The following is a 7,569-nucleotide window of genomic DNA, read 5'->3' as shown; positions in this document are numbered from 1 at the left end:
TAAATTCCATCCCTATTTGCGAGCAAAGCATTAAATTCCATCCCTATTGTAGCATGCCGTTTAAGATCCTAAATAGGCTTAGAGTAATATGTAGGTTTTGATAGTAAGTCACTCACATATAAGCCTAAAAATGGATGTTTGGTAGCTATAAATATTTTGAAATTAGAGAAAGAATTTGGTTGTGAAGAACCGGTTTTTTTATTTTGTTTGCATAAAGTGTGTAGGTGGATAAGAATTGTTGGATTCAATGCTGGAAGGATTTAGTATATGTGGAGTTTAGGATGAGTAGAAGTTAGTAAGATTGTTAGTGAAATATGAATAATATTTGATGGGGATGACACTGGAATTTGGTTATATGGAGGAATTAGTAGGGTCAAAAGAGGATAGTTTTGGAATGAGAGAAGGACATAGTGTAATGGGCATTATAGGAGGGGAATATAGCAAAGAGTTAGATAATTATTTTGAATGAGATGACAAAGTTAAAATAGAGGGTGAAGGCAAAAGTGTACTAGAAGTATAAGTTCGATCACTTGAGAATGATTGTGAGAGAATTCTCATTAAACACTACATGTCTAAAAATATACATTCAATTGAAAATTAGATCAAGACAACAATAACCTTTTTGATTAGAATCACAGCCCAAAAATGCATTGTTTTACTATTAGACTCAAGCTTATGTTATATGGACACAAAAGTGGAAAACATGCACAAACAAACACTCGGAATTTAGAGTAATCGGTATTAACATAAAAAAAGCTTAGCATAACGATTTGAGAATTATACTTTTGTGGGTAGAGGATTATTAGATGCATCGCTATGTTAAAAGTAACGACCTAATATTGAGAGAACAAGTCTGATTGTGCAAGTAATGTTAGGCTGGTTTCTATAAGGCGACGATGTTTTCATTCAACAATGTTATTTTGCTCTGAGGTATATGGATAAGTCAAATGATGAAAACTTCTTTTGTTAAATAAGAATTTATAAACATAGTGGATGTATATTAACCACCACTATCACTTTATAGTGTTTTAATTATGTAAGATAATAAATTTAAATTGAGGTGATCTTATACTTTGTAAAACAAATGAACACATTAGTTATTTATTTTAATAGAATTATTTATGAATATAAAAAAATAGTACAATATTTAAAACCTCTAATAGACTGAACAGTTGAAGTCCAAACATATGTGTGGATTTATAAATGATACTTCAACTCATGACTAGAATCATCAAAAAGGGTGTTACTTATTCTTGGCTAATTGACAAGGTGTGCATGATAGGATAGAGGACTCATGTTGTGCCATAGGAAATTATTAGCTTTTGACCAAATGATCTAAGATACGAGTAGATAATGTCCTAGTTTGCTATAACATATAGAAGGTGTTGCCAGGTCCTTCACACAAAAGTAAGAGAAAGTATGAACAAAAGAAAGTAATTATTCTGGTGACAAAACTTGTGAATAGTAAGCAAATTTGCATAAGCACTAGGACAATGTAATTTATTTTTCAAAAACAAGGTAGAAGTAGGTTTAAATATTACCACCATAGAGTAGGATCAAATCCATTATAAGGCTATTGAATGGTGAGCGCTACCATAATATGATTATTTGCACCATTATCAGTGATCCAAGTTTGGTCTTCAAACAAATTGTTTGAATGAGCAACACCCTTACCTAGCTTACTTGGAGGTTGTCATCCTTGATAAGCGAAGTCCATGCGATGAAAGCACATAGAATAAGACTAGCATTTAACCCACTATTTAAGAAATGAAATCAATTCATCTGTAATATTTCATTGATTCTTGACGAATTCCTTATAGCCGGCGATGAAGGTGAGTGATATCAGATCTAAAATGAAGCAAAATGAGTAGCTAATGCTTATCAGACCTATTGAGAAGTAATCAGATTACAGACGGTAAATATAACCTTATCTATAATGTGGCAATTAACCAGCTAAGCATATACTGGTCATTCTATTGCCATGTGTATGTAGTGGGCTTCTCTACAATATTAGAACTTCTACTAGCAGAAAACTATTGTTCAAAACATGGTTCAGAGCCATCAACATTATTAAGAAGTTTATAAGAGAAATGGTAAGAAGTTGAGATACCCAAGTAAGATAGTTATTATCATTTAACTTAACAGAAACTAGATGAGCAATATTTGAGATTTGGAAGGTGAGAGCGAGAATATTGAAATTAGCCAAGGATTGAAGAGCGTTAACAACAAACTCTTAATACCAAGTTAGAGATTGGAATCGTTTGGCTTCATTACTAAAGCCAATTGCATGAGATCTTTTTTTATTTAAAAGATAAATTGTATGAGATCTTTGATATATAGAGTTGGTACATTTGAATAAGTTAGAAAAGATAAGATAAAGGCAGTTACAATTATAATCTTCTTTGAGATGTTCTCTACGTTACCAGAGTTACACAAGTCACAAGTAGATAAGCTTCTACTGAGCATTACTGTTACGATCCGACTACATGGGTTAAGTCGAGTCAAGTTGAGTCGAGTCAAATTAGTTATTTCGCTTTCTGTTTTAAATTTCAAATAAATCGGATAATTCGCACGTGGTTCCGATCTGGTAGGGATTAGTTACTTAGTTTTATCTTTCTATTTTGAATTTATTTGGTGGATCCAATCCGCTAGTGATGTTACTTAACTTTATCTTTCGTGGATTTTAGGGGGTGGACATGAGAGAAATCTGAGTTTAGTCAGTTATTATTCTCTTTTACATTAAAAATATTATATTGTCTTTATCTTCATAGGAGTAGATCTTAACCGTAGATCCCTCCAGCAGCAGCCACTAGTAGCCCTACGATGACCGTCGCAACGTCGGAAATTACCGTTCTACCCTCTCTGACTTATCTCTACTATTTTATTTTTATCTTTTTTATCCCGACCTCGAATTTAGGGCTACCTCCACCTAAATTTTCATAATCATCTTACAGGCGGATCATTTCAGATCTAGTCCGTAACATGTCTACCTCTATGAAGATAAAGACAATATAACGGTTAATGGATCTAGTTATCTCATTAGAAAAATCTCTAAAAATCGCCTTCGCCCACACCGGCGACTCGTCGTCAACTATGGGTGGGATTGGAGGGGTGCTAGATCAACTCCCATAGGAATGGAGATGAAATCATGGTCCTCCTTGGTCGATGCCTCTTCGTTGGCCTTGGAACGTATGTTAACCATCTTTCGAGGAACATCAACTTTAATACCAATGTTACGGACTAGATGTAAAATGATCCACCCGTAGGATGATTATGAAAATTTAAGTAGAGGTAGCTTCGTGAGTTAGGGTTCTAATGGATCTAGTTTCACCTAAATAGAAGGTTGGAATGAAAAGATAAAAATAAAATAGTGGAGATAGGTCAGGGAGGGCAAAACGGTAATTTCTAATGTTGTGGCGGTTAAGATCTGAGAATAATAACTAGCTAAACTCAGATTTCTCTTAATGATCCTTATCAACTCATGTCCACCCCTATTTATAGGAGTAAAATTCCTAACGGATTGAATCCATATGCGGATTATCCAATTTATTTGAAATTTAAAACAGAAAGATAAAATTAAGTAATTAATTTGACTCGACTCGATTTGACTCGACTTAACCCATGTGATCGGATCGTAACAATTACTTAATAACCTACTGCTTATAGAAGGTAGTTAGTCAAAGTTACAGTAAAAATAAGTGAAAATTATGCGAAAAATGAGAGCTCGGATTATGAATAACTCAAAGACAGGTTTTTTTTTTATTTATCTTGAAATAACTAAAATATAGTGCGATTTGAAAATTTCACTTAATTTATTTTCTTTACTTAATAGAGTGGTATTACCCTAAACATCTTTGTTTTTTTCAACAAATATCTACTTTATTTATTTTTATATAGAAAGAAATATTATATTAAGATGTTTAATAGGTACAAAAGCCTCTACCAGAATCAGAGACCAAAAATTAAAGAAATTCAGAAGAAAATTCTCCATCCCAAATACACTTAGAACGATTGAAATTAAGGGGGCCCAATCCAACTTTAACAATGGGGAGACATTATGATTTTTATTTCCAAAACTTCCAATAGTCCTTCAAATACATAGAAGCGAAAAATTGATCTCGTAATAGTAGCAGAAGAGTTAACTTATTTAGGGTCTAGGGTTTATGATTTATGAACATATATCGACAAGATTCTTCTACATAAGAACATAAGCAATGACTCAAAGGAACTTGAATGCTCTTGACAAGAAGAGAACCTATAGTATGTAATCCATTTATGATAGCAAGCCAAAGAAAGATTCCTACTATCCAAGGAACATGTAGCTTCCAAAAAATCAGAGCAAAAGATGAAGGATTGCATCCCACATTGAGGTAATCAAAAGCCAATTTGGTAGAAAATAGACTGTTGAAAATACCATGATGAAAGGGAGACTTGACTCATCTTAGTTCAAAAGGAGATTAATTTCTACTCGAGCATTGATAGGGATTCTTCTTGACCAAATAGAGAACGGAATTTAATGCTTTAGAGACCGAAATCTCCTTATCTGAAGAAAAATCAAAAGCAAGGGAAAATAGAGAACAACGTGCTTTGCCATTAATCCAACAGTCTATCTAGAAGTTAATTAAAGAAATACCACTTGTAGGGAACAAGGAGAATTTCATCACAACTTTCTAGGAAATAGAACACTAAAAAGATCTTTTTTTAGACGAATCCTTATTTAATAATAAAGATAAAATATCAAGTTCCAGGCACGAGTTCCAATAGAAGAAGCTTCCATAATCACTTGCATAAGAATCATTCAATAATAAAAGTAAAATATCACGTTTTAGAACTAACTTACAATTAGATTTTCTAATGAGGTTTTCCTCTACGTGAGGGTAACAACTTTCTTACCTCTTCCCTCTTTTTCTTTCTCTCCTTCTTGCTAGAGTCCGATGTTCTTCACTATTCTCTTGTGTGCCCCACTGCAACTCCTCATAGCTATCTCTTCTATTCCATCTCAATGTCATCGCACATCGCTGCCTCTACCCTCCCAGGTTGAAGCTGTCGTCTGCTACTGATCTCATCCGCTTCTTGCCATTGCTGATCTCGGTTTGCTTCCCTATTGCAACCACATTTAGTTTCTACCATGTTCGCTCAACTACCACCACTCTTTACTACTGCCTCGCCCATCACCCCTTGACTTTATTGTTCACCGTTGCCTCATCATTGCTGATCCCCTTCTCGTTGCAACTGCCCTTGATTCCCACCCCACCCTTTTGACTATTACTCTCCTCCCCCCTCGTTCGGTCAACATGTATCAGTGTACCCATTCCATGCCAACTTCACCCACGAGAATGCAATAGCAACTACTTAAGCCAAGTTCTGGTCTCTTTGGCTCCGTCCTTGACCTTGGAACCATTAGCCTGCCCCTTCTTTCTTGTAGTGGTTTCAATGTCTCCAATTGGCTTAGGTGTCTTTTTTTTTTGGTCAAGCTAGGCTTTGTTTGTGTAATTGCATTTCTTGTGAGATTTTATCATAGCCATACTTATTGTGGGTTTCTTGTGCATGTGAGAGGTTAAATTTGCTTTGGCCTAGCTTACTTCTCCTCTTTTATTTTTTTACAATTTATAGTTTGTGCTATAGATTTGCTCTTTCAAGTCTATTGTGGTGCTAATTACGCAATAGGACATTGAATTGCCTCTGTCTACATCTCCTCGCAAACTTCTTGATGCTTCTTCTTATAGTGCTGCTAATGTTTAGCCAAGTGACAGACTTGTTTCGAATGCAAATGTTCTATCTCCTCTACTTCCTTATAAGAATATTTGCGTTATTCTCTTTACTTGACTATGCTCAGTAGTTGGTATAGAGCTTATTAAAGGACCATGCCATATTTCCCTTCTTTGTTTACTTGTTGGTATCAAATTATAAGAAATTGCAATGCTGAATGAATTATCAATCTACAAACTTTCTCTAACAAAAAATATTGGGTTCTAGGCATGAGTTTTGAATGAAGAAGCATCCACCACCACTTGCATAATAAGGCAATACTAGCATTCCTTTAAGTTTCTCACACCTAGACTAATTTGAATCTTTGGTCGACAATTGAAACCCCAATTAACTAAATAGTTGAGTCCACTATAAAAAGAAAAAGCCTTCCAAAGATAAGTATCTTTGAATCTTATCAATATCACCGACTTTGGAATTCAAGAGATCAAGAAATAGTACATAGCAAAGGTGGATAGCCAAAATACTATTACAATGAGCACGGAGAATCATCCTTGATAACAAACCAGTAACCATTGTCTCAGTCCTCTCTTGAGCCCGAAGAAGATATTGGAGAACACTCGAAGAAAGGACATTCTGATTCCAAAAAATCCATAGGAGCAAACCACTAATAGCTCTATAGATATTCAAAAATTAAGAGCTAGAGTACGAGCCCTGTGAGGCCAAGATAAAAGTTCTTGAGCAGCTACAGAATATCCAATACACATCTCCCTTTAACAAAAGCAAACTGATTTGGAAGAATAATACCATTCAAAGTGAGGCATATTTATATCAAAAAAGGCAAATACTTTGATGCATCTTTAAAAATTATGATCTTAATCTAATAATATCCAGTTTTCATACCTGGTACAGATTTTTCGGTATCGGTTCCAAAACCATATTAAGTAAGAAAAATAGTATATTAGTTAAGAAGATTTAATTACGCGTGCCTAAATTTTTTAATTTTTTTATTATACCCTTGAAGATCTTAACCATTAGATATTCATCAAATTGATTGATAAACAATTAACTTTATACATATTTTTTTTTCTTTCGTTTAGATTTCTTTCTTAAATATAATTATGCCTTAATTATAGGAGATATCATTTAATATTAAATAATTTAAATTTGATTATTTGGAGATAAACTTCAATTTAAATAAAATTCTCTATCTCTATCTATTAAAATTTAATTTAAATCAATCTTAAACTAATGAGAGATATATGTAAATAATAAAAAAATAATCAAAAAGATAAAATATAATTAAATTTTCATAAGTTAATTATAAAAGACATCAATACCCTTATTTTGATATATATACATTACTCTCAGTTAATAATATATATATCTTTTACTTGATAAAATATTAAGATAATATAATTGTCAAAAAATAATGTGTAAGATTATAATATCTTTCATTCCTATTATACTCTTAAAGATCTTAACTGTTAGATCTTCATCAAACTGATTAATAAAGAATTAACACTATGGCACTCTATAGTTCGGGGGTTATTTATGTAATTAAGCATTTCTTTCACTAATTCTGCATCAAATTCGGGCTGGGCAATGGGGCCGATAGTTGGGCTGGGCCAGACGGACAATGGGTCAGCCTTTGTCACCAGTGGACGAGCCCGATCTTAAGCCGGGCAGACCCAAACTGGGCTTCGTTTAACCATAGAACTAAACTTAATTATTAATATCTACTTTGAATCCATAAGAACTAAAATGAAATTATTAAAATATATAACATAATTAATACTATATATAGAGAATAAATTATAGATCCATATTGAAGTATAAGTAACAGATACATTGATATTGATT

The sequence above is a fragment of the Typha angustifolia genome, chromosome 2 (genome assembly GCF_048772165.1).
Source record: "Typha angustifolia cultivar Huaian chromosome 2, ASM4877216v1, whole genome shotgun sequence".
Lineage (NCBI taxonomy): Eukaryota > Viridiplantae > Streptophyta > Magnoliopsida > Poales > Typhaceae > Typha > Typha angustifolia.
The sequence above is the reverse complement of the archived record's forward strand: the minus strand, read 5'-3'. Positions refer to the sequence as shown.